The 27,116-nt window shown below is 33.7% G+C and overlaps 2 long non-coding RNA genes across 2 annotated transcripts in view; one reads left to right on the forward strand and one right to left on the reverse strand.

Moving 5' to 3' along the window:
* LOC130541328 (uncharacterized) overlaps positions 1-2,831 on the reverse strand; it is a 58,781-nt gene extending 55,950 nt beyond the window's left edge. The window contains exon 1 of the long non-coding RNA XR_008955371.2: positions 2,499-2,831. This is a non-coding gene — a long non-coding RNA (uncharacterized LOC130541328). The remainder of the gene's footprint in view (positions 1-2,498) is intronic.
* On the forward strand, positions 1-26,030 carry LOC130541329 (uncharacterized). Its single transcript, XR_008955372.2, has 3 exons — positions 1-183; positions 10,384-10,556; positions 25,621-26,030. It is a non-coding gene; the product is annotated as an uncharacterized LOC130541329 (long non-coding RNA).
* The last annotated feature ends 1,086 nt before the right edge of the window (positions 26,031-27,116 follow it).

Raw genomic sequence — 27,116 nt, forward strand, 5'->3', positions numbered from 1 at the left:
AGCTCAGATGGAAATTAAGCAGGGGTGATGTTATGGGCAATGCTTGGAAGATGGCAGCTACTTTTGGGTTGGTGACCTACAAAGACTTCTCTGAGATGATGACATTTAAGCTAAGATTTGCGTGTCAAGAAGGAAATAAGCATAGGAAGATAAAGGGGGAGCAGCTGTGACCATAATGCAGAGGTAAATCTTCAGATATTCAAGGACATTCAAGGGCCAGAATGTTACCTGTATAGCTATCACACCCTGAACTAAGAAAGTTCAGGGTGTAATATGATAGGAACTAAGGAAGAATGATAGGCATTGACATTAGAGAGGCTGAGGCAGGGACCAATCAAGTAGGGTGTTGAGCAGCCAAGTAATTTGGTTTATCCTAAGTGTTATGGAGAGATATTGGAGTGTTTTAAGTAGCAGAATGGCATAATCTGGGTTTCATTTTAAATGGATTACTCTAGCTGTTCTGCAGGAAAGTGGATATAGGTAGGGAAAGGAGATGAAATCTATATTCATAAGAATTACATGTGGATACTTATATGTGCAGATTCACAGAAAATTATAGGCATATTGAATTTAAGACATTTAAATTTTAAAGAATGTACTCATTATAATGATAATGTTGAAATTATCACCTTGCAGAGAAGCACAAAATCAGAGTATATGCTTTAAAAATCTCCCATTCCATGAAAAGCTATTTAAAGTAAATTTGTAGATTTTTTAAAGTATTTTAGCAAACAGCATTATGAAAAGTATATTTACAATAATGCAGAATTTAATGTGTTCCTTTAAATAACGTATGTTATGACTTTTTTGACAATAGCACTTCACAGGCTTTATGACTCATGCTTTAAAGTAATATTCCAAAATGACAACACAAATTGTAGTGAGTGAATATGTTTTGGATGTAGACTGATTCAATAGCAGTTTCTGAATGCTAAATGGAATGTTTTATACTTAAAGGAAGCATATTAGAGAGTAAAGCATTAATTTATTGGGAAGCTTTTATTCCTTCTTTTATTTTTCATATTTTTGAAATAGACTACCATTTTTAAATCTCTTATCACAAAAGATCATTTTCATCTTACTCTTAGCAATTTAGAGGTGTTTATCAAACACATTTGGTGTGATACTGGTTCTACCAGGGTTATATAGTACAGATCTAAAAATGTTATTTTTAAAAACCATAGTTCTATAGATAAATAATATTTGAATAAATGAAAATTTAGAAAAGTGTCCTGAGTCTCCGTTACATCTAAGCAGTTTTCAGAACAATCTTATATCTTTGATACACTGGCACTTACTGCTATTAGGAAGTGAGCTAATTAGTATAGAATAAGGATATAATAATCATGACTTCTCAATATAGCCAGAAAACTAGTACAGGAAGACATGTTCCTAGGAGAAAACATGTATAAATCTGCTTATATTTTAATGGTATTACCATATGTAATATTAAACATTATTCCAATTCTCTTTACTATTCAGCAATTCTTATAAAAGTACAGCTACCTTTCACATACAACATGGATGCTCCACAAAGCATAAGCTCAGTCCTAGACTATCTTCCTGTTAACAGAAGATTGCTTTCATTTCACTTACTATTTTTATAGACTTTTTTGAAAAACTAAAAAAGGTTAGATTTTTATTTTATGCCCTTATGTAAGTTAATCAAAATCATTCTCCCAATGCAGATAACAGTTATGAGTATAGCAGATAGAATGTTCATTATCAGTAGAAGACAAATATTGTAGACAATGGAGAAATAAAGTTAAACTGCTTTCCTTTTATTTTAATAGTAAGGCCCTTGTAAAACCTTTAGAAAACTATTATTTTTTACATAAAAATTAATTTCTAATTTTTTCTAATACTATGTATTTATATCATTCCTTTAGAAAAAACTTCTTATATTTCACAATGCAAAGGAGTTTGAGCAGGTTCTGAAAAAATAAATAATTAGAAGTATGAGTCTATTTCTCTGCAGTATTTACTAGTGTGATACATTGCCCACTAAGCTTGTCATTGTATAAAACAGAAAGTTAGCATATATTTTAATCTTCCTAGCACCGAAATATTTAGGCTCAAATATTTTCTAAAATGTTATTTAGTTAAAGTATTTATTGAGCTATTAACATATTCAAAGCAACGTGTTGGATCCCTTGTTTTTAAAGATGAATCAAATAAAATTCCACGTTTTAGAGGGTTATGGTCTGAAAGAGAAGATAAGCACCCATAATAAAAATGTAAAAGAAGTATGTTCATAGAAGCAGATCTAGTAAGGTGATGTTGGAGTTGAGAGATGGGATAGATTGCTTCCCAAGACATGAGGATACTTCTTGGAGTAATTGGCATTGAGTTATAATGTATGGTAGAGTTAAAATATGTGATCATATAGAGAAAGACTTTTCAGACATAATGCAAAAGCAAAAGGTGAGTAGTAGTTTTCTATTGCAGAATAAGAAATTATCACTAATTTTCAGTTTAATATAACACACATTTATTACCTTAAAATTTCTGTGTATCTGGAATCTGGGAAGGGCTTAGCTGAGTCCTCTGTTTGGGGTGAACAAGATTGCAAAAAGGATTTGCCTGGAAGTACAGTCTCATCTGAAACTCAACTGGAGAAAGATTGATTTTCGTTGGCAAAATTTAGTTCCTTGCAGTTAAAGGACAGAGAATTTCAGTGTCTTGTTGATGTTCAACTGGAGACCATCCTCAGCTCCTAGGGGCCACCCTAAGTTCGTTGTCACAATGGTCACCCAACATGCAGCCTACAACATGGCAGTGTAGTTCTTTAAATCCAGCCAGGAAAAAATAAACTTTAACAAGATGATCACACCATCTTCTCTAAGTAATCATAAATATGTAATCACATTCCCCCTGTCTTGTTTGCTGTATCCTATTGGTTAGAAGCAAGTCACAGGTCATGGTCATACTCAGGGGAAACTACTATTCAAGGCCATAAATGTCAGGAGATGAGGATGATGGGGGGCCACCACAGAGCCTATCCACCACAGGGTGGAAGGTGAAAGTTTTGGTTTAGCTGAAGGGTGTGACACATGTACGTGGGACAATCAGGTTGGAAAAGAAGTTTGGGTTCAGGTTGTGGAAAGAATTGAATGCCCTACACTGGAGTTGAACGTTATATTTTATATACAAGAGGAAACCATTGTTACATTTTTGAATAGTAGGGGAAACTTAATGGAACTAGGCTTCAGAAAGTTTAATCTGGAAATGAGTTATAAAATGAATAAGGAAAAAATAATTGGTTTAGGAATAAAAGTTAATATATTAACTTGTTGAAAGAATGAAATAATGAATATTGTAGAAAATATGACTATAGAATTGGAATTTAAAATGAAGCTTGTTTCTTAAACTGAATTACAAAAAGGAAGGGTGATCAGCAACTCACCCATTCCTTACCAGGTCAAAATTACAGGCTTCCCTTTATACACGCATGTAATGTACAATGTTCTTTGGGAATGTCTCTATAAGAAGGAGAGGTAGGTCTGTGAGACACTCAGGTGTGGAAAATGAGACCTCATGATACTCATCAAGGGGAAGAAAGGTGAACCTTGTAAACATAAGATACCATCTTTAAAAGACCATATATTAAAAAAGAGTAACAGTAGTATGTCTAGGAAAATACTGGATATTGGATGTGCATTATTTTGTGTAATTAAAAAAATTTCACTCTATTGGAAGCACCATCAAATTAAAGAAAAGCTGATTTTTCATGAGCATCATATAAGGTTAGTGGAAATCAGGATAAAGGAATAGGATAGGTGGAAATAAATAGAACTTGACAATAAAGAAACATCAGAGAGAGATAATAGTAATAATTGACATTTCTAATGTAGGCAATTAGGAGGTTAGTAATAACCAGAAGGATATGTTGGAAAAAGAGTAGGTTTTAGGGCTACAAGAAAAGTATTGGCTTATATATACTAAATTTAAATGGTTTTCAGAACTGTTGCTGAAGATGTACAATGCACACTAGAACCCACAAGCAGTCAGGAGGAGACAGGTGGATTCTTGGAAGTCACTAGGTAAAGGTGGCAATTGAGAGTATAAGATTGAGCAAAATTACCAAGGAAGTGAGTGTGGTTAGAGAAAAAACAAAGACTATGAGCAAATCTTTATAAAGTATCTATATCTCAAAGATGGGATGAGGAAGCAGAGTTGGAAGAACTTGAGAGAGAAGAAAAAGAAAGAGTGATCCTAAAGGTAGTTAAAAACAACAAAGAGAGTAGAGTAGTAGCTCAAAGGAGAGAATCATCTAACTAAGAGATGCAAAGTTGAATCTTTAGAGTGGTCAAGCAAATATTGCAGCAAGCCAAGTCTAAAGTAATAAGAAGGCATGGGACAAAGGCAAAGTGAAATGCATGTGACTCATATAAAGTAACTGACTTCAAAAGAAATATATTTTTTAAAAACAATGTCCTTACAGAAAATACATTGCTATCTTGATTTGGTCCACAGGGTGCCTGTTGGTGATCTCTAGTCTGTAGTAATGTATAATCCAGAGAAGAGAAGTAGAATGAAATTGAAGAAAACCATTGTTTCACAAGTAAGAGTTTCTTAATCATCTCTTCCTGAGAGATGTTTTATTAAATGGTGGAAGCAGAAACTGAAGCGTAAGATTTAAGGAGAAAGTGAGTGATCAGGAAACAAAAACCTTGTCTGATTTTATAGTAATGTAAAACTTGAAAAAACTCTGTCATGTAGTCGTGAAAACAGCCATGAGAAGGTTATGGCTGGTCACAGACAACAGGGGAATGACGAGGCTAAATACTGTGTCCCCATTGGAGACAACAAAGAGCTTCATGAGGCGAATGCAACAGTCAGAGCTGGGAGTGGGAATCAGCAGCAGTAGCCAAGGAGCAGAAGTCCAGCCAAACCTATTGGATGGTATCTTGCTGGTGTGTAGGCTACTTCAAAATCGCTATCCATTCCACCTCACCAGCTTCCCCACAGATTTCAAATGCCACCCAGATTTTCAGTGAATAATTTACCTTGGGAAGGCAATGAGAAGTTATTAAAGGGGCAGTGGCTTGATCAGCTCCTTGGGTGCTGCAGGTTTGATTTTTTATTCTTAGAAGACATGAGTCCTGCACAGTTGTGGAATGGATGGGGACAGCCATGGTAAGGAGTTGTATGCCAGAAACAAGAGGGCAGCTTGGTGGAATCAGGCCCTGGAGCAGGACCATGGGGACTGTATCCCAGGCATAGGTGGAGTTGTGAGCTTTTGAGATAGAAAATGACACTTCTTTCTCTAAGTCTGTAGAAGAAGGAAAGTGAATACCTGGAGTTAGAGATACATTTGAAGTGGAGTAGAGATATATCAGATAAGCTCCCACTGGAAAGTTCTGGCCTCTTTAACATCAGCCTAATGACGGGAAACACTGGGAAGAGCCATGACACAGGTGACCTGGGCATGCCTGTGTTAGGTGTTCAGTTTTATCCTGATGAAAAAGGTGTGGTTTTCATGCTGCTAAAGAACAGTGGCTCATGTTTCACAGTCTGCCCAACTAACTTCATGCTCTTTGCTTGGGTTCAGTCACTCAACAAATGTTTACAGAGGTTCAATAATATGCTATATTGCAAAGTGTTTAAAAAACTTTATTGTTTATTTTTCTGACTAGAAAAGGAATATTTTTTCTTTGTAAAAACCTATACAGAAGAAAAATGAATAGAATATCATTTATTCAGTATTTCTTGAACATGTACCATGGGTTGAACCTCATATTAGCAGTTAGACACGCAATAGAAAACAAAACTGACATGACCTTGCTGTATAAAACTTATAACCTAGTGGAAGAAACTAAATTCTGCCCAGACTCTCCCATCACACCCTCTCCAGGTAAACACTATTTCGTTTTGTGTATATTCTGCCAAATATTTTTTATATTTAATATACTTCAAATAGTTTTCATCACATTCTATGAGTTATATTTTTTCCTTTTTGCTGTGTAGAGATTAGGGTAGCTTCATGCTACATTCAGATACTAATTTTGAAGTTTTAGACAGGATGACCCAAAAAGGATGGCAAAGAAGGAGCTTAGAGCTGAAAGGGATTTCAAACGTGATCTCTCTCTTTACAATCCCTCTTTGAAATCTTCTTATTCAAAGCTGTATAATCAAATAGGTGCATTTACATGAAGTAAAACACATTAATTAATTAATTTAATACATTTTGAGTGTCTACTTTGAGCAAGATAATATTCTAAATATGGTTTACTCACTAAAGCAAATTTCCAAGAAAACCTAATTTTTCGGAAACAAACAAAACCTGTGGAGAAGAGCTAATAATAAGTACTTTTGCAAAATTCGTATGCTCCAGTTTAAAAAAAGAAAATTAGAAATCAAAAAGGGAAAAGGAAGACAGAAAATTTCAAGCTAATCTGGAGTATGGAGAGGCAGATTTCTTGATTTTTCTGGCTGCAGTCATATACCAACATTTTAGTTTTATTCTTCTCTTGTATTGGAATAGTGGCTGTTTTAAAGATACATAAGCATTTATATTCTCTGTCAGCTATCTATGTAGGGAAAAAAGAATTTACACACCAGAGCACATGGGAAAATGCATGCATGATGATAGAATTTTACAAATTTATTTATTGGGTTGTTATAGCCCTTCTACCCTTTATTCTCATTCAAACTCCCATTTTTTAAAAAACATCCCATCTACAGGGAACTGCACAGAAAATGTGAAATTGGTAATTCTGCTTACTCTGCTGCAGAAGAATGTAAGAAATAGCTACAGTGTGTGTCACTATAATTTATGACAGGGCAGTGACAATAACTTAAAGACACAGAATAGAACCCAACTACCCACCATTAAATAGTGGATGAGCTTGGAGTATATCATTTTGTTGATATTTCTATCTCCAACACTCAACAAATTATTGCCCCTGCAATTCCCTACATTTTTCACTTCCTAGAAATGTCATGTATAATCCAACATAAAATGGAGACCATTTGTGCACTTTTCACTCAGTTTATTACTGTAAGAAAGATGTTTTAAGGTAAGAGCTAAAATATTCAATCCAATTCAATACAACATTTATTGAATACCCAATATTATGGCTGCACTATAAGAAGGTACAGTAAATGCTATAAGCGAGGTCTTAAATACAAAAAAAAAAAAAAAAAAAAAGGAAAATGACTACCTCTTTATGGGGAAGAGCTGGTTGGTATTGAACAATTTCTTTCCATAGGGCTCACAAGTGTCTTGGCTCTCTAGCATCCTTAGGAAGGAAACCTAAGAGCAATAAACTAAAACTAAAATAACAAAGGAAAGTGTGATTTAGGAAATTTTACCCATAAGGTCCGACCTGCTGTAAAACAGTAAATATATCTAAAGGTTTGGTTTTGTTTGCTGCCAGTAAAGAGGGTCATTAGAGTTGGAGATGTTATCCTAAAGTGTTTTCAGATAGGATCTCGGTGGCATTTCAGTTTAATCCTCCCAATTCTTTAGGGGACCACTCTGAATTTATCTTACAAGGGGGCAGTAAGCATAGAGAAAAGATTACTTCTCTTGGCTTTTCTCTAACCAGATTTTTGGTTATTCTCAGACAAAAGGAAAAATGTATCCGCCTTCAGAAGTCTGTCTACAAAATATTCTCTCCTATTTGTGTTTAAAGAGTCATCTCTCAGAAACAGCAGCTCTCTATGTTACAGCAATTCCTTTATTTATTCATTTTAGTTACAACCAGCGCTTACTAACTGTGCATGAGGCCTGCAGGAGAAGCCATCAAAGTATACAGGGAAATAGTATAGAGAATATTAGGAGGTTGAACACATAAACTAGGAATGCTCAGCCTAGACTTGAGCCACCAAGGAAGGAAAAGCATGCTGAGACTGGAAGTACAAAGAATCATGTGAAGTGTGTGTGTGTGTGTGTGTGTGTGTGTGTGTGTGTGTTTTCCCAGAAAGTTTCAAGCAAGTTGACAGAATGTTCAGTTTAAGAGACAAGTGAGATTCCTTTAGAAAACATCTAGGAGCTTACAACCTTGTGTTATGTCACAATTTGAACACTATGTGTGGCAGGTTTTACATAAGCTCTCTGTACATGTGTCTAAAGAGTGAGTGCACAAGTTGAGAAAAAAAAATCTTTGCTACATAAACACAGGCTAACTTGCTTGATGTGGACAGAATGTGGGGAAACTTGGATCCCTGAACATCGTTGCCTTTAGATTTCATCCAGCCTACTGAGATACTGCATAGTAGAAGTTAACAGATGGCTCTGGTTCTGACCCTGGCTTTTCCTGTGCAACTTCCTGTGTTATTATCTGTGTGACACTTAGAAAGTTAGTTCACCATTGGAGCCTCAGCCTCGTCATCTGTAAGTTGGGAATAATAGTAGTACCTATCTTAAAGGGTGGTTGTAGTCAATGAATTAATACATGTAAAAAACTTAAGACATTGCCTGATGTGTCTCCTTGTAAATGTTCTTTTTCTTTCTTTATCTTTTCTTTCTTTTTTTTTTCTCACTCTGTCACCCAGGCTGGAGTGCAATGAGGCAATCTTGGCTCACTGCAACATCTGCCTCCTGGGTTCAAGTGATTCTCCTGTCTCACCCTCTTGAGTAGCTTGGACTACAGGAGGGTGCCATCATACCCAGCTAATTTTTGTATTTTTAGTAGAGATGGGGTTTTACCATGTTGACCAGGCTGGTCTTAGACTCCTGACCTCAGGTGATCCACCCACCTTGGCCTCCCAGACTGCTGGGATTACAGGCGTGAGCCATAGTGCCCAGCCATAAATGTTAATTTTAATTATCATTCTATATTACATTTGTTGTACAAGTGTGAAAAATAAAATTAACCCACTGACTTTGAGGGATGTATATTCTGATTATCCCTTACAGTGTGGAAAATAAGTTGTCTTTAATGAAAAATAAAATACTTCAACAAGTTCCTTCTTAGTAACACCAAACTAATGGCAACATAATGGACAGAGTTTGCTTTAACTTCCTGAGATAAATTAAATCACTACATTTTAAAATAACTAAAATGGATCTCTCTCTGTCTTTTAAATAATATTTGGGTTTAGGCCCTAAACCCAAAGGCCTAATTCTGCTTGAGAGCTGTTTTAAAATATGACCTATTTCTTTCAAGTTTCTCATTTTATTATTTATCCTCTTGGAGCTCTCAACTTTCAAATAAAAGTGAATGTATTTCTTTTAAATAAGAGGAGGTCTGTGCAGTGCACACATCTAGATTCTGATAGTGCCAAGAGAATTTTTTTTTCAAAGCAGCAGTTCATGTTCAGCCAGCGCCAAACGGAACTTAAAGCTCAAAGGGTTTGACTAAATTTAGAAACCACGATGTTCAAGTGGTTCTAAATTTGACAAAGCAAACCAGAAGCTAACCAAAATCGCACATAAAATGATCTTTTCTATTATGACAACGGATTGGACAAGATATTATTATGCTAAATTTAGGAAAATCAGACCAATAACTAAAAATGAGCTACTTAAGGCTGAAAATAAATGTGTTCCTATTCCAGAAGAAGGAATTCTAATATCTTCATGAATATTTTGAATGATGTTTCTGATGTTATGAAGTTGAAAATATCAAAATTACTAATCAAATTTAAAAGAAGAAAAGAAAACTGTTCCTATCAAGTATGTGATCTCTCTGGCAATGCTTCCAATCTGAGTTTCCATATTCTCAAGAGCAGCTCATGTTTGACAATACTTCATAAAATAAACCTGAGTTGTCTACCTGGTTTTCCATACCAAGCCTACATATTTCATACATAATATTACACAATGATATGTTAAACAAAGTTGATTTAGTCCTTTTTCTGTGTCTTATAATTTTAATTGTGTGTAACATTTCTAATTTGTGTTTTATTCCTAGTACACATATTTGCTTCATTCTGAGCCTACCATCTAGTACACTGATAAAAACCTGCTAAATTGTTTTTCCAGGGCAGAAATTTTAGGTTGAACCAGGAAAGGCAAGATTAACTGCTAACATACTACAGTTATACTTTAACATTATGTGAAACTATTATTTTAAGAAATAGTGAAAATTAAATGCATATGATGAAATTTTCTATTTTATTGCGAAATAAAATATAGAATACGGTATTTATTAAGTTTTTGCAATAGTGCTTTAAAAATAATAGTAGTGCAGGATTTTACTAATGTCAAAGCTGTAACTGCAAGTTAACTTTGAGTCAAGTTAAAGGTGAAAATTATGTATTTTCTGAGAAAAATAAAATTGCAATTTTTAGAAACCAATTTACAGTCTAAATCAAACTTTAAGAGAACTACTTCAGTTTCACTGTGTGTTCCCTAGCCCTTCTACTGGCCTTTTGTGTAACTACCTAGCTTACCTAAGGTTCTCTATTGAAGTAAGAGCATTTTCATTTCAGAATTCCTGTGATCCAGTACACAGAAAAATATCAAGAGAAGTTAAATTTTAAAATGATGGACCTTTTCTAATTAGATTACTTCTGATCAATACAATGTCTGATTTTTATAAGATGTCAACTAAAATTCAAATTCAGATGTCAAAAAGGTTTAAATAACCCTCCCTCCGATCTCTGTAAGTATACATTAGATGTGGGAACCAATAAAGTTTTAGACAAGGAAGATTATTCCATGTAACGGGAAAGCTGAAACCCTAACGCTTCTATTGTGTACCTGCCTTACTTCTGAAAATAATTTCTTGCAATGTTCCATGAACATTAATGCATCAGTAAATTACTTTGGATCATGAATTTGTACTGGAAACGATACCAAAACTCTGGGTTTTCTGTTGGTTATTTATCTCTAAGTTCATTACACAGTATTTGAACAAGGCACAAAGAGCCAAATTAAATCATACTGAGTAATTGCAGGTAATTGCAGGTCATTCTTTACTGTCTACAGGTGGATAAAAAACAATTTATTTGGGGATTAAGAAAAGTATGTTGATGGTTTTCTTATCACAAAATATATTTTTATTGTAAGGACTTAGAATATGCAGATAAGCAATATAATGACAATATATCCAAAGATAACTAACATTAATATAATCTGGGGGGTATAATAATTTTATACATGTTTATAATTTGATTTATATTTATTCAATGAATCAGTTAGGATCCAATCAAGAGAGTAAAAACACATGGTAATTTGAACAAAGAAGTTTATGAGAATTTTTTTTAACTGTAACAGAGGTTTGAAGTAATGAGGGATTTGCAAGCAGCAGTAAAATAATGTTAAGAAATATGGGAATACAGATATATGGACTAGCCACTATCCCTAGGGTTGAGCTAGAGATGGGCCAAGGGGCCAAGTGAGCACGCCATGACCACAGGCACTCTGCTATTGCCCAAGGGAGAGAGCAACAGGGAAGTGGCTCGCTTCCATGAACTGCAGGAGCCATGTGCAACAGAAACCACAGGCTCCCAAGAGTGAGGTTGGATGAGTGAGTAAATGAATGAGTCTCATTTTACTTACCTGATATTTTCTATCAACCTCTAATTGATGATTTTCCTTTCCTCTTATTGTTGTCTTCAAGGTCTTCTTCCCACTCTATACTCTCTCTGGGGATCTCTTTACATCCCACAGCCATTGAATCTTAAAAATAATACAAGAAATAATTGAATGAAATTTCCAAGAACTTCAGAATATAGATCGCTTTTTTCCCTAACATCTAGAACAGTATCTAGCGTATTGACAATATCCAATAATATTTGCTAAATAAATAAAGAAAAATGCACACTGAAGAGTCAACATAATAAATGAATAAAAACATATTCAAAAGTATATCATTCTGAAATTGTACAATGCGTACAAATATTTGATGCTAAAAACTTCTACAAAGATAAAGAAGATCACATATGGGAGTTACAACATTTAGACTTCTGAAAGAAAATTAATTCCAACCTAGACTTCTATGCTCCATTTAAAAAATTAATCAGAAGACACAGATTAAGTAAAGCAACTTACAGATAGGTTAGATCTAAAAATATGTATTTGTGATACACCCTTCTGTAGGAAGATATACATCACCAAAATAATGGAATAAATAAACAAGACATAGGATTAATGAAAAATGATTACAACACAGGATAGGTTGAAAAGAATTCCTGGAATAATGTTGAAGGGAAATCCTGAGACATCAGCCATTCTTCAAGTCTAGAAACCCCAAGGCTATTGAGAGCATGAAGACTAAGGAATGAATGTCTCCAGGAAACAAAAAAGGAACCAATGAATTCATGACACATTACCTGGTGAGACTGACCATAAGCAAACAAACAAAACAATTTCCATAGGTATTTTATTGTTTGGAATGTAGCAATTTATGAAAAAGAAGAGACGAGTATTAACTCCAGGACAAACAAAGAGTTATTTGGGTAAGGGTGCAAATCTTAGTAAATGACTTGGTTCAGAAGTAAACAATATAACACAACTTTTAAAAAGTTGAGGGGTGAAGACTGAAGTGGTAATTTAAATACAAAATTCTGATACAATTTTATTGAGAGGAGGGAGAGAGGAGTGGAGAGAATTTGGTATCATGGTAAAAAAGTGCTAATTTTAATGTTGCATAAAAATAAGTCATTGGTATCAGTGATACATATTATTTCGTAATATGAAGACTGAAGAAAGAGAAAGGAATCTTTTTCTATTTTATTTTGGTAAAAATTTTTATTTCTATTTTCTCCCTCCTTTCAATAAAATTATATCAAAATTTGTGTTTAAATTACAGTTCAGTGTCCCCTCTCCCTCTTTTGTCCCTGGGGGCCAGAGTTTTTATTATTATTTTGAGTTATTGAATTTTTAAAAACTAACACATATTAGTTTTTGAGATTTTTTTCTTGTTGTTCTTGGGTTATTGACAGCAAAGGGGTGGAGGAGGAGAGAGAAGATAAAATGAGCAAATACAAAAAAATGGTAAAGTACACAATTACTGGTTTCTAGGACTCTTTTGTCACTAAACTGAGCTATTGCAATAAGGTTCCTGCTGATTTTTCTATCACCAATCTCTCCCTTTAATTCCATCTTTCACAGAGCTTCCAAAATTATCTCCTAATAACAGATCTGGTCATTCACTTTCTTGTTCAAAAGCCCAAAACAACTACTGATTGATCACGTTAAACTCCTCTGTGTGACATTTAAGGCCCTGTCTAGTCTAACTCCAACCTAACTAGAGTTTATTTCATTATTCATCAATGTTATAAATCTACATCCTGGCAATTAAAGATTATTTTCTCATCTCTAAATAAGACAATCCCTTTACACTTCCATCTGTTTCTCTTTTTTTAATTTCAATAGGTTTTTGGGGAACAGGTGGTGTGTGGTTAAATGGATAAGTTATTTAGTGGTGATTTCTGAGACTTTGGTATACCCGTCACCCAAGCAGGGTACACTCTACCCAATGTGTAGTCTTTTTTTGTTTGTTTGTTTGTCTTTTGAGATGGAGTCTTGCTCTGTCGCCCAGGCTAGAGTGCAGTGGCGTGATCTTGGCTCACTGCAACCTCCGCCTCCCGGGTTCAAGCGATTCTCCTGCCTCAGCCTCCCTAGTAGAGTAGCTGGGATTACAGGTGTCCGCCACCGCGCCCGGCTAATTTTTGTATTTTTTAGTAGAGACAGGGTTTCACCATTTTGGCCAGGCTGGTCTCGAACTCCTGACCTCATGATCCACCTGCCTCAGCCTCCCAAAGTGCTAGGATTACAGGCGTGAGCCACTGCACCCAGCCTCCAATGTGTAGTCTTTTATCCCTCAACCCCCTCCCACCCTTTCCCCCAAGTCCCCAAAGTCCATTTCTTGGCCCAGAGTTCCTATCATTTGCTCTTCCCTCTTTGACCTAACTTATTTCCTATTTTTTTCATACACAAAACGCTAAAGGCCCAGGAAAACTTCTCCAATCACCTGCATTGACATATCATTTTTCCTCTTGTGTTGCCACTGTGCACTGTGTTTTTATTATAACACTAGCAACATTTTGTTTTGGGTCACAGTATGTACCTTACACCTATCTGGTCCACAAAACAAAATTCCCTTTTTCCTTGAGAGGAGAATCTGTGTCTTACTCAGAGGCATACTTCTGTGAATGTTTATCACAATGCATACAAAGAGTAAGTATGCAAGAATTGCTTGTTGAATTTTAAACAAAATATTTTAAAATTGCATAAATGTGTATGCCTATTTACTGTTAATATTCATAATGAGTCTATCAAAGATAGTGACCAAAATGTTCTAACTATAAAATGTTTTCATGATTTGCCATTTATAAGGAGAAATTCAAGACTCGGCAACCAATTGTTTTAAGGCTTCCAATGACTCATAAAATTATTCCAAAAGTTATAGAAAACTTATGTTTGAAATTATTTATTCAAAAATTGTTAGCAAAGCCCTAACTAGTATCTCCCAAATATGTTGAAATTAAATACAATATGAAAATCCAAGGTCTCATAGGTGTTATTAATAGTGGCATTTTTATTAGCAAGATAATCTATTCAGTTCTATGGAGAATACAAAACTGAGAAAGTCTTAATAATTGTAAGCCAGAGACCTATAGATTTTAACGCTTGACTTTTTTTAACTTAATGCTCCTTCTTTATTTATTTTCTTTTTAGTTCTTTTAAAATTTCTATATAGTTCACGAGAGATAGCAATCTACAAATAAGGACACTTTGCTAGGTATCCCCCCCTTCCACCCATTCTCTTTCTCCTCTAATAATTTATGAGTTGGTCGAATACATCAACTTTCAGATTTGATCATGAGTACTTTTTTGGAATAGTTCAATTAGCCTTGTTCTGCTAAATATGTCAATAAGAGGAAACCGAGTGTATTTTACAGTATGTTTTTCAAGCATCTCTCCACCGCAGCTGTGTCAAGTATACTCACAGCAGATGTGAACAATGCATGCAGTGCTGTTTCCTAAAGCTCTATCTGCAAATCAAAAATACTTATTATTAGAGACATAACAATTTTTACTCCACGTATTTTGATATGTTTTATAAACTTAATGAAACAACAACAATTGTTACAGGTCAATGTTGAAAGAAGAAATTAAGTGTGCAATGAGTGTTGCCCTTAAAACTTAGAAGCTTCCAGATTATATGTAACTCAACATTTCTTGAATGATTTTTACCACCCTGGTAAGTATGAATAAATTGGGGCAACACTTTCATAAATGCCAGGTTGTGAAACTATTTGAGATTTAAAAATATTTGAATTCCAGAAATTAAAAAGTGAGTAACAAATAATATCAATATAAATTCTTTATCAATAGTCATTTTAAATGTCTCTGCAATCATTTTCCTATTTTATAAGCATCTATACTGCATACCATCTGCTGATGCTTATTTTAATTCATAAAAAGACTATGTTTAAATGAAAACGTAAGTGACAGAATCAGAACAAAAGGGAAAGGGCAGGAGAATAAACTGAATAAATTCCAAATATGACTTCTAAAGGCAGACAATATAAAAGCTGTAATCTTAGTTTAAGCCTTACACTCCTTAAACACAGTAATTACAAGACATCTGCTAGGAACACAGCTTTGCTATTGGATAACCTTAATTGCCCTGTAATATTTCCTGACACTCCCCAAAATATGCCCCATTGCTAATAATTCATTCACATTTCAGCACCATTATTAGCTACTAATTCAAACAATCAAGACAAAGACAATAAATGGATGACCTTGAACAATTACCCACTCAGTGAACAGAATTTATTTTGTGCTTTTCAAAGACGTAACTGCTTTCCTGCGACTGTGAATAGCACTCCAAAATCAGGCAAATGCAGACAAGAGAAAAAAATCGTGGCAAAAATGTAATGTTCCTTCTGATACTCTTAGAGGACTAGTGTTAAAACTTATCCACATATTATGCTTTGTCTAAGAAAAATAAAAGGAAGTATGAAGTTCAAGCAAGAAACAAATTCTCTTTGTAATAAATAGAGATAATTTAGTCATGAATAGTCAAGTATACATTCAGTTATTTCTTTTTTGTTTCAACCTGTGAGAACATTTAAGAATCACATAAATTCAGAGCCAGGAAAAACATTCACTACTCACAGCAAAATGGTGGGAGTTTAATGGACAGCTCCTCAGGGGGCTCCTCTTGCAAAATATTTTAAACACAGTCTGCCAAGTTAACACTCCCTCCCCCTCACCTCCTCCTTGTTTCTCAAGAAATTCGAATTTTTAAAGAAATGTTGTACTCTTGGCCTTTTCTAATATGGAATGCATTAAGAGAAAACCCATAAATAAATGCTTACATATGCTTGTGAGAAATAAAGCAGACACCTCAAATTGATCTATTTGCCAACAAAGGGGAGGGGGAGCAGGCACAACCGAAAACTAAGGCCAACGAAGTAAGAAAGATATGGGTGAACCTATGTTATCACTATATTTCTTGGATGTATTGTGGGGCATATTCTGGTTTGGTGTGATCCAGTTATAAATGCAAGAAGAAAGGATGTAGAAAAATGGGTTAAGCAGAGGCATTCCAGTAGGGAAAGAGTTTTTGCATTTTTTTATGGTCTGAAAAATCCCAGCAAAAATATTGAGTTTTTAAATATACAATCAAACGAAGAAAAAGCAGGTTTTGAATTCTCTTGACAATATGTGATCCTATAAAACAATTCTCGTAACATTACAGAAATTTGTAATATATATATCTTAAACAGCTTTTGTATATGAAATCCTCTAATTCCTTCTCTGCCTTTTCCTCCTCCTCTTTTTCTTTCTTCTTCTCTTTTAAAATTTTATTCTTATGGATTTCATTATACCTAAAATTCATAATATTATAATTTTTCCCACTGTTTAGAGAAAAAGTCTTGGAAGACAATTATTTCTAATTGTGTCATATTCCCCCTCCACCCCAGTGAATGTTTGCCAAGGCATTTGAAAAGTTCTATCATAATTTTTCACATAGAAAAAAAACCAGAAATATTACTTATGTAAGCATTTTTATATACATTCAGTTCAAAATTTTTATTTTAATTATTTCAGCCTAATAAAAAATAAAATAGAATTTATCCATACAAACCTTACACAGTCATTTGTTTGTTTTGGAAATTTCTGTGTTCAAGAATTTTTTTATACAACATTAGAGACACTTATGTTAGACCACATATAATACAGAAAAAAAATTATTTGATTGTATAAAAGCAAAAAGAAACTCTACCAAAATGATAAAGAAACAGGTTAGAAAGCTGAGGGTGAGAGGTTGAGGAAGAACCTGAAACATTTATTCCTCAACAATTGATCAGAGGTGTACAAAATACACAATAAAAAATCAAGCTTAAGAAAGCCAAAGATGATAACATATCACTGGGAGAATCACCTAAGTCCAGAGGTGGTTCTAGGTTCACTAATTATGCAAAGCACAGAGGGGGAAAATAATAATCGATTATCTACATGTTGGGCTATGTACTAGAGGCTTCTCATAAAATAGGTTTCCATTTGAAGACATTATAATGTAGTTAGAATGACAAAATTAATACCCAATATAACCCAAGTTTCTTTTACAAGCCTCAAAGTAGGTATTAATAGGGTCACTATTGAATGTGTACACATGTATGTGCATTTACAAAAAGGATTTCAGCTTGCTTCCCTCAAGGTTTCAACTTACTATTTCTAGAAAACCCAGAGGAGAGTCTTCTGTGTACTTCACACTAATGTATTTTCATTCCTTCCCTTCTTCCTCCACATTTCCCTTTTGGTACTTAAAGTCCCTGGAAGGTGCAATCTTCCTATGATCAACAACAGCCTCTGTCTCGGTAAGAAAAGCCAATGCCCACACCAAGGGCATGATTACCCTCTGCCCGGCCTTGAGATTCCCAAAAGTTTCTGGGCTTCTTATTGCCCTCCCTGTTTTAAAGCAATGAGGAAATTCTTCTGTCCTCCAAGTCATGCTACGTATTGCCCTACATAAAACTGAGTGAGCCCTGTGTTTTCACAGACTGCCTCCTGGAACTGGTGTTTTCCTTTAGGATCTAGACATGAGTTCATTCTGCAGCTCAGAGAAAATAGACCACAAGCTATTTTCTCCATGTTTCTTTCTCGCCTGGTGGCTCCATGCAAACATTTTTACTTCATGGAAATGTCCTCATGTAAATAGTATTGCATGCTTATCATTTTGAGGTTCTTTACCTATTGTCTCTCCTTTGATCCACAAATAAAGGTGATGATGTAGTTGCTCCCATTATCCCCATTTTGCAGATGGTAAATTATAGTTTATCAAAGTTGAATGACTTGGCCAAAAGCACCAGGTAGTAAGTAGTTGTGCATGGTCTCAAGTCATGCAGATTCCATATTCTAGGCCTAGAATTGTCTAGATTCCTAAAATGGGCACAATTTGGGGTACATTGGAATGTCTGCTACACATTTGAAATTGTGGGAAGTAATGTAAGAGATTGTGCTGATTATACGCACCCACATGAGAAGGTGTCGATGCAAGGAAAAGGCAGCTCCAGAAAAGGCTCGTGAGTCCTGAATTTATTAAATCCTTGCTACTTGTTTTCTTTGGAATTACTAACCACTTTTCAGCATGCCTCAGGTCAAATGAACACCTCCATGCTGCTGAGTAGACTCTATGAGGCTCCTATTGTAATCCCTTCACTAAAGAAGCAAATTTGGGCATCATTAACCTAATCTAAGAATTAGATTAGTGTAACTTGCTCATGACCATATAGATGTTAAGTGGCAAAGCTGAGCTTCAAACCCAGGCAGTGGGGCTTTCCCAAAAGAAGTGCCCATGCAGCTAACTTCATGACATTGCACAACAATTTATTAAGAAAAAAGACATAAGCCAAATTTACTGTGTGTCGTATATAGTTTTTCAATGTGTTATTTCCCAAAAGAGTAACATCCTAAAATCTCTACAATAAGCTTCAGATTATTTCCAAACAAGGGCCGTGGTCAGAATAATTGAGTAGAAAAACTTCTTTGATTCTTCTATAAGAAAGCAGCGCACCAGTATGGCACATGTATACATATGTAACTAACTTGCACATTGTGCACATGTACCCTAAAATTTAAAGTATAATAATAATAATAATAATAATAATAATAAAAGAGATTAAAAAAAGAAATCATGTTAAGAATATTAAATGCTTAGCATACAAATATTATTTAAACTAAACAAATGCATATCTGAAATGGACCTTTAAATGGATATTAATAGTTTTCTCAAGCACTTCTTTTGGGAAAACCTCGCTGCCTGGGTTTGAAACTCAGCTCTGCCACTTAACAGCTAGATGGACGTGAGCAAGTTACTTAACACTTCCTCCTCTGTAAAATGGGTTATATAATGTGACCTTCGTCATCTACTTGGTAGGAAACTTAAACAAGTTCACATGTGTAAAGTATTTAGAGCAATATCTAGGCCATGACAAAGTCTCTTTAAGTTGATTTTTTTAAATTAATGTATGAAAAATGACCTGGAGCTGCTCATTTGAATCAGACCACCCGCTGTCCCTGATTTTTCTGGAGTCTAATCCAGCCCTGCCCTCAATAAGTATCTAGAGTGAAACTTCTGGCATAATATATAGAGAATAAGCAGTAGGAACGAATTTCAGACCACAACCGTAATTTATTTATAGCTTTGGAACTCACTTACTGACATATTCTTGATATTTGATTTCCATTTAATTTTGGCAAAATGCGCATTTCCCCATACAAAGAGAAAGGTCCAGCATAGATAACTGGCTATCAAATATCCAACTCTTGCTAAATAGCATTTTGATGAGAGGAAAGTAAATTAATCAAACTCACTGTGATTAAATCTCTTTAAAATTGCATGCACACACACACACACACACACACACACACACACACACACAGGGAAAAGTGAACAAGGGCTTTGTAGAAATCCATTTCAGCAAAATCCTAAATATCATTCCACAAGCTCATGGAATGTCTTGGACTTGCTTAAAATGGATGCATTGTTGAGCTACACAATTCTTTTCCACTTTAGAGACACTCAAATACATTTATATATAAATTGCTTTTTCTGTAATTTTATTAAAAGAAGAAACCCTAGGTGAGTTTCTTTTTATATTTGTATAACAAAAATATTAATATCCTCTTAAAGGTCAATTTAGATATGCATTTGTCTACTTTAAATATTTGTATGCCAAGCATTTAATATTCCCAGCATAATTTCTTATAAAAGAATCAAAGAAGTTTCTCTACTAACTTATTCTGACCATGTCCCTTGTTTGGAAATAATCTGAAGTTTATTGTATAGATTTTAAGATGTTACTATTTTGAGAAATAACACATTGGAAAATTATATACCACAGTCCATGAGGCTAATTTTTTTCTTAAAAAAATTTTGTGCAATGTTATGAAGTTAGCTTCATGGGTATAAAGATAAGGGGCATCTCTCTTCTAGGATAAATAAAATCTCTGGAAAGATACTCACTTGTCTTTTTTAATTTGTTTTCTTCTTCATCATCTTTATTTTTTTAAATAACTATTTGTTTAAAGTGACATTATGTAGATTAAATAATTTTTTGCTTACTTGCAACTTTGACATTTCCTTTTCAGAAAACCCCAAAGTTTTCAGCTAAAGTTTAGGTTCTAGTTTTAACTGCATACTTTTGTTTTTCTCATATTTTATTTCAGATACTTAGCCAACTTCAAATTAGATTCATGTTTTCTGTGCTTTTTTGAAAAAAATTCTGCAATTTCTATACAGATATGGATTATGTATGTTCAGAAAGATTTAGTGAGACTAAAAAGATGTGCTGTACAATAAGAACCTCATAATTTATCCTACAAATTTCTCTTTAAATTGTTGCCATTTTTAAAAAGTAAAGTAAAAATAAAATGCATCAAGCCTAGCATGAGGATAAGTGAATTTATTTAAATAACAAGGACTCTAAAGAAAACATGACTTCAAGCAAAATTACCATTTTGGATGACAGATCTCATTATTGCTGCATATTCAACATGTTTGACCAACGTTCAGTAGTGCAAAATGCAAAGAAAGTCTTGTGCAATCACTTTATGAAATATTTATTTAGGAAATGAAAGCCCAGTTCCATTTATTAATTACATTTTTTAAGAAAATCATTTGGAAACATCCAAATGTTATTATTTTATCCAACAAGTAGTGTTGTTCTTTGATCTCACATCTTAAACTCTGCCTACATGAAATACAGAATGCTTTGGATACTACAGTCTCACGAGGCTCATTCTCAAAGTATGCTCTGCATGGATCTTAGAGACACCAGATTTCCGTTTCTCACATTGGAACCTAATGTTGCCAGATATCAAATGAGTAAGCTCAGGCAATACCACACATAGGAGCTCGTCAATACTCCAGAAAACTGTAGAACGATCAAATGGGTCAGTTGGAAAAACAACTAATAGAAGGAAGGCTGTGAAGTGAAAAAGGCAAGATCTAGGTTCCAATTCCAGCCCTACCACTTATTGCCCTTACCCATGTTACAGAGTATTAAGAATTATTGTCATTTTAGGTCTGTGTACTAGAGTGAAACTTTTTTTAAAAAGCTGAACAAAGAGTCAATCTATAATGTCTACGTGTGAGAAGGTAAGGCCGAGTGAGGCCACCTGGGTCTGACGACAGGGCTTAGGAGCACTTTGGTCTGGATGCCATGCAGAAGATGAGAAGTGAATGCACTGATCCTAACCAAATGACAGGGTCCAGAGAATGAGGTAAATGGCAGCTAATGAGAATGTAGCGAAAGCTTGTCTCGAAATAGAAACCCATCAAGTTCTGACAAAGTCTACAAAGAAGACAGATAGATATAAACGTCTTTGCGAAGAAAGCATCTAAAAGATAGCAATAATTAGTTCTAGTTTCTAAAATAATGTAAGAATTCTCACCTAATTAAATTAAATGTTGGCAGGGATAAATCTTATAAGCTATCATTGATGCAAACATTTAAAAGTGGATTATAGAACACATTTTTTTCCTGTGCATTAGGGCAAGTCATGCTCACTTCAGAGTGCCAAAATTTGCAAATAAACATATATATATAATATATACATATATTACATATGTGTACATACATATATGTAATATATACATATATTTTATATGTGTACATACATATTATATATGTAATATATATGTACATACATATTATATAAGTAATATATAATATGTAAGATATATGTTTATTTGCAAATATATATATAATGTGTGTGCATGTGGTTTTATTTTATTTTTCTAAAGTTACTATTGTTTTAGTGTTGCACATACTTGTGTCTCTGTTTACTGTAATACATGACTATTCAGTAGATACTGTATGCTGGGCACTGGGTTAAATATTAGGAATGCCAAAACGTGTCTGCTCTTGAGGAGCTCTCAAAATGTTTACCAGAGACATCGTAAACATACATAAACTTACACTATCATGTAGTAGGTATTCTAATAGATTTATGTACAAAGTACTATGGGAACACAAGTGGGGAAATAATTCTGATTGGGAAAGAGGAGGGCCCATTTTTAAAGATACACAGAGAAGATCTGTGATTGGGGCATTGAGGAATAGAGAATATTTTATGCATTCTAGAATTTAAAAAATACTATTAAAAAGATGAGCAATTATTTATTTCAGTTGCTTAATTTTAAACATGAATAAAATGAGAGTTGGAGCTGTTAAGTAAGGTGTTGAAAGGCACCAAAAATAAAAGGTAAAGAGAAATAAAGTACAAGGATTTCCTTGGTTTTCAGGTCACCGGACTTTCTATTTCACACAGGGACTCTATCACTGTTCAGTGGCCCTGCCTTCACAAATCCTACCCCTAGGTCCAGTTGAGGCCAGTTAATATAAGTACAAATAAGACCAATTCATATAGATCCATTACTGAATGGGAAAACACTTAAACTCAAATCTCTATTTAAAGAAGACAATGATTCAAACAACCTAGAAGTACTATTTTTAGTTGTTGTTTCAAGATGTTCCCATTTACTTACTTCACTTGCTAGGAAGTATGATGTTTATCTATATACTATTTACTTTGGCATAAAAGAAGTATAATATGATTTCTTTTTTATTAGAATGCCAGAAATCCTTAAATGACAAGTGTTATTTATTATTTAGAATATCCCTTGAAACCCATAACCATCTGAAAACTACTTGCTAGGATCTGGCAACTTTGAATTGGGCTTTTTGCCATTTTGACAGATGGTCAGAAATATAAGAAGCCAAAATACCATATATGTGCACTGATTGTGAAAGTTTTGGGTGTGATTCTCAGCTTAATCACCCACATGGCTTTCAATGCTGATTTACATGACCATGATTAAAAAGAAGAGCACGGAAAACACACACACACACACACACACACACACACACACACACACACACACACACACACACAGCTCTTCATTTGGTAGCTAGATATAGATGCTCAAGTTCTTCTGCTGCCTTGTAGTTCTCTTGATAGATAGTCCATGTTCATTTTCAAAGCTACAGAAAAGTGCATTTTGAGTATTTGTAGGCTTCTGTATATTTCAAGCATATGCTTTTATTTGGATGTACTTTAATCCCAGAGCAGCCAGACAACAAATTTGGCACTCAAGTATGGAATGTAGCCATATTATGCTCTCAGATGGTATGAGCAGAACATTTATATGATTTAGATTTAATTTATAAGAAATATATTTTATTGCAAGTTTGAATATTGGTTACATGGTTACTCCAATTTGTATTTAAGGTTTTAATAGAATAACAAATAGCTCTTTATGTTATTTTGGTCACTTGGAATAACTAAATTAGTTTGGCCATATGGTGACCAAATGGCAATTATTAACTGCTCATTGATTAGCTATTACAATAATGCAAATATAACCATATTTGGGTCAATTTAGTTAAGTTACAGAAAATCTACCTCTGAATTTTACCACCTATATAATCTTTTTTTATGAAGCCAGTGATTGAATTCAATTAACTATCACTTTCAATATAACTAAGATGAATACAGTTATTCTGTTAACTAAATGCTGATATGTTTATTAGTATCAGTAGAAACCTTTTACTGCATGTTGACTATATATTGCATATTAATATAATTTTAATACATGCTAAAATGTACGCAGTATTTATATCATGAAAATTATCTAATTCTACAAATTCTTTTGATTTCCATTAAGTGTGGTCTTCATTTTTTTTCTTCCAATCATTACATTTAAAAAGGCTTAACATTTCAACAATTATTCTGACATAGAGCAAAACAAAAATACCTATTTTTGCCTTTAATTTTAGCACACCGATTATGATTCAGTGTTAATGTTAACATTTGAAATATTAAAGGGTTAGATGACAAAATATAGTATCTTATTTTCTTATTGTTTATTTTTATTAAATGAGAAATTCTATAGTTTTATGGGATATAGTACTGTGGAATCTTATGGGATAATATGTGGTACACATTTAAATAAATGAAAAGAATCAATACTTTCTGTAAAATTACTGTACACCAAATAAGATAATCATACTAACTGATCTTTCCCTTTCAGGAAATGAAATAGGAAAGATGATTGGCATGGCTATGTCCTTGTCTTCATCAAAATGCCAGGAGTATAATAACCACTCGACTCCTCCATTCTTTCCCAATTTGAAAAATTATATGTAGGGGAAAATCTGGCACATCATGTGAAATATAAACTTTATACTTACTACTCTTTCTTCCCATCCACTTGCCCTTCAAAATGAGACATTACTTGATTGGTTATTTGAGGATAGCGGTAATTCAAATGCAAATAGAGACCCTCTTTTGCACTTGAACTCACCATGAGGCACCTCAGAGCTCTTAATAAATAGGCCACAATGTAAATTCTTTAGAACTAAACAAAGAAAAGCATAGACAATCTAGATTTTCGTACATGAATCACATTTTTACAAGTATATAAAAATTAAATCTCCTACTAGTTGGGTGGGATGTAGAATTAGAGAAAGGCAGTTTAATTTTTTCAGTCTTTTCACCTTTGGCTCAGTAATGGCTAAACTGGAAGGAAAACTGGAAGGGAGCAATTCTTCAATTTGTTTTTCTAGTAGATTTATTTTCTTAACCTAATCCCTACATATAGTGTGTATAATAACACAACACATCATATCAAAAGAGTTTCAAAGATTAACTGGGTTATTTTGAGAGGAAGTAAGTGCTTTCTCACTATATATATATATATATATATATATATATATATATATATATATGAAATGTTTATAACATGAATCTCTATATTAATGTTAATGATATGTAATGTTAATTTATAAGTATATATTCTTCGTAGTTTGGTAATTCTACTTTGGCATATAATAGCATAAAGCATGTAGAAGTATTGATAAAGTTTTAAATCTGATCAAGAAAACGTAGATGATTTTTCCTAATAAATGTTGGGGCAGAATTAATGATATATCCTTGTGGGGAAGTTAATACATATAAATAAAATCATAGAAACACAGAAGGTACTATCGTAGTAGATTATTATAATACTGTACATTATGTTATGATAGTTTTCAAGCAGATAAACATCATCTAGTTTCTTTACAGACAAAAGAGAAAGTGAAAACCTTATATTAGATACTGAATGTAACAGAAAAGAGGAAAATTGTTAATATGAAAATCTTCTATTTATTTCCAGATGATCTCTTGTGTGCTAAAATTCATTCTTTATCTTACAGAGAAAAAGAATAAAGATCAGGATTTTCAAGGGCCATGGCTTATAACAGCCCAATACAGCTATAAAACCTACATACAGAGTTAGGATCTATGTGATGTTACATCAGAGTAAAAGAAGAAAATGTATTCAATATTGTTTTTTAGAAAGTCATTCTATTGTAATTTATGATTCTCACATCCATTAGTATTACAGAAATGTCACTCTCAATAATTTTATGTTTTAATCACAAAAATGTTAAGCTTAGAATAAGATTTTTTTTTCTAACTGGTGGATTGTTTTCTATTTCCACATGCTAGAGAAAATGTTAGATTGCTAATGTTAATACATAAGATAGGATTGATATTACGATGAATTCCTAAAACAGCTGATCTTTGATTTAAAATGCTTATGGTGTTTCTATAATTTAGTCCTAAGAGGAAAAAAATACACACACTCTCTCTCTCTCGTTTTACCAATTCTTCTACTTGAATGTAAGTAGAAAGGCAACTGGAAGGGGACTGCAAAATATTAAAAGCAAAACCACGCCCTGTTCTCTGATGTCATCCTATGCATCTTCATTCCTTGGCTACTCACGTTTTATACCTGAGCCAGGCAGATCTTCCTTTGCTGTCTCAATAAAAGAAAAAGAAGAGGTACCTAGTTTTAAAATAATGAATAAATCTAAGACTTTTAACAAAAAAACTAGTATATTAATTAATATCCTATTGTATTTCCCTGAAGTCAAGAGATAAGTCATTTTTCCTGTGGTGTTAGGTCTTATCTGATAATCAAAGTGATACAATGTATGGGCCATTTCACTGAAGATTCATTCAGCATGTTCTTGCTTATAACCCCCTGTATCAGTGTATAATCTTGTGTCAGGTCATACAGTTCCCACATTGTACTATGGTATTTTCAATTTTCTATTGATTGGCTAGGGCTTACTATTACACATGAGGATTGTTAGTCTTCTGGTAATTGACATTTCACTGGGGCTGGCTGAGCCCACAAATGGGCATTAAACTTTAGATGTCATGAATTTTGCTCTTTGAAAATAATGATTTGCATTAGTTTTTTTTTTCTTGCTTAGGTTGAGTTTATCCTGAGTACCAGTATTCCTTTCCTCTATGTGTTTTAATATGTCACTTTGGGTGAAGTATATTTGTTGATGTGAATTAGCTTTTGAACATCCTCAGCAATGAATTTTGTTGCATTGTTTGTATTTTCTTCAATTCTTTGCCAAAATGTGATTCAATTTGTACTCTTGAGTTTACTAATTATTCACTACACTGCCAAATGGGCCTATCATTCCAAATTTTATTATATATTTATAGAGTAATAAAGCTCTATATAGACAACTAAGGCACCATAGTGCAAAGAAATTATCAATTCAGTTGCTGATTTCCCTGTTTCCCAAATTTATTATGTATCAAGAAAATGTGTAAAAATAGTTACTTATTCCTTTTAATTGTTCCTTAAAAAGCCCACTTAGCACCATGGGTGCAGGATGAATTTTAT

Source organism: Pan paniscus, chromosome 1 (genome assembly GCF_029289425.2).
Source record: "Pan paniscus chromosome 1, NHGRI_mPanPan1-v2.0_pri, whole genome shotgun sequence".
NCBI classification, from domain to species: domain Eukaryota; kingdom Metazoa; phylum Chordata; class Mammalia; order Primates; family Hominidae; genus Pan; species Pan paniscus.